The sequence below is a fragment of the Pteropus medius genome, unplaced genomic scaffold, assembly GCF_902729225.1.
Source record: "Pteropus medius unplaced genomic scaffold, Ma_sr-lr_union100, whole genome shotgun sequence".
Taxonomy (NCBI): domain Eukaryota; kingdom Metazoa; phylum Chordata; class Mammalia; order Chiroptera; family Pteropodidae; genus Pteropus; species Pteropus medius.
In genome coordinates, this window is record NW_024355327.1 from 2,140,888 (window position 1) to 2,142,565 (window position 1,678).

The 1,678-nt window shown below is 45.2% G+C and overlaps 1 pseudogene; it reads left to right on the forward strand.

Annotated features, from left to right (window-relative positions):
* The first annotated feature begins 436 nt into the window (after window positions 1–436).
* LOC120599559 (uncharacterized) lies at window positions 437–554 on the forward strand (annotated as a pseudogene).
* Window positions 555–1,678: the final 1,124 nt, after the last annotated feature.

Consider the following 1,678-nt stretch of genomic DNA (forward strand, 5'->3'; position numbering starts at 1 on the left):
GCTACGAAAACCTGTGGAAATTGTGGCTGAGTGAGACAGAGAACTGCTGGAGTCCTAGGCAATCCTCTAAGAGGGGCCTTCACATGGACTTACTTACTGACAAACTCACTCCCTCTGAGTTCCAGCACTGGGGCAGCAGCTCAAAAGGCACTAATGACATAAAAGGAGGAACTAAAGTGTCTGGCTTCAAGGCAAAGGATGGAGGGGCAGTTTTTTCCCCCAGACAGAAATTCTGGCAGATGCCATTGTTCCTTTGTTGAGCCCTCCCACCTGCTCACACTGGTGGGCACAAAGTCAGTCTCCATCAACCAGGCTGGTGATTCCCTGAGACCCTACCCCTTCTAAACTGCAGCCCACCCAAGCCACTTCCATACAAATCAGCCTGTCTCAGCATGAGATGCAGACTTTCCTAAAACCTCTCAAAGGTTCACAAACAGTCTATGGCCATACTACCTTGAACAAGCCTGATCCCGCTTATCTCAGAAGCTAAGCAGGATCGGGCCTGGTTAGTACTTGGATGGGAGACCACCTAGGAAAACCAAGTGCTGTAGGTGTCAAAAATTAAAAAAATAAGGAATTATAAGCTGACCAGTTCCTTGCAATCTGTGAAGTCAACCAAGGGTTGCCTTGCCTAAAAAAAAAAAAAAGGTTCACAAATACCAAACAAGCAGCATCTGGCCTAGGCATGATCCATACCTCTTGCTAAGCAGCCCCAAGCCTAGCACTAGCAACAGCTGGCCTCAGTTTGCAGCTAAGCCTCTCCCAGTCACCTCCAAACCCAGCACGCAACCATCTGCAGATCACTTTACAGTTCATACTAAGTGGCCACGGGCCGGGCACAGGCAGCAGCTGATGTTGGCCTGAAACAGAGCCCTTCCCAAGAGGCTCCAAAAGCAATGCACCCAGTGGCCAGCTTCAAACCACAACAGAGCACCAAAATATAACAGGAGTAAAGAGAGCCACCTCCACAAATGACACATGTAAAAGGAGACTCGGCAGGCACCAGAGCCCTGCTAAAATGAATTCTGCTGCATAGAGCCAATAACTTCTCCATTGCCAATAGCTTCTCCACTGTGGCCACAGCCAGTCCTCACTATCTATTAGCCTGAGAATAAATCTGATTAATATGCCAAAAGCAATCAAGGCTCAACTACAACAGGAGGGCAAACATAACTCACACAAGGGACACACCTGGAGCACCCAGCTCAAGTGAACAGGGAGACTGTGCCACTGGGACCATGGGACACCTACTATATTAGGCCATTATACCAAGATTGGGAGACATAGCAGCTCTATGTAAGACATAGAAATAAAGACAAGGAGGCGGCCAAAATGAGGACACAAGGAAACATATCCCAAATGAAAGATCAAAACAAATCTCCAGGAAAAAAAAACTAAACAAAATGGAGCTAAGCAATCCACCAGATGCAGAGTTCAAAACACTGGTTATAAGTGTGTTCAATGATCTCAGTGAGAACTTCAACAAAGAAATGGGAACATAAAAATGAAGATAGAAAACATAAAAAAGAAGCATTCAGAAATGAAAAATACAAAAACTGAAATGAAGAATACGCTATAGAGAATCAACAGTAGATTAGAATCAACATTAAAAAAGAATCAAAAACATGAGGATGGTTTAGAGGCCTTTAGGACAACACCAACATTCACATCATAGGGG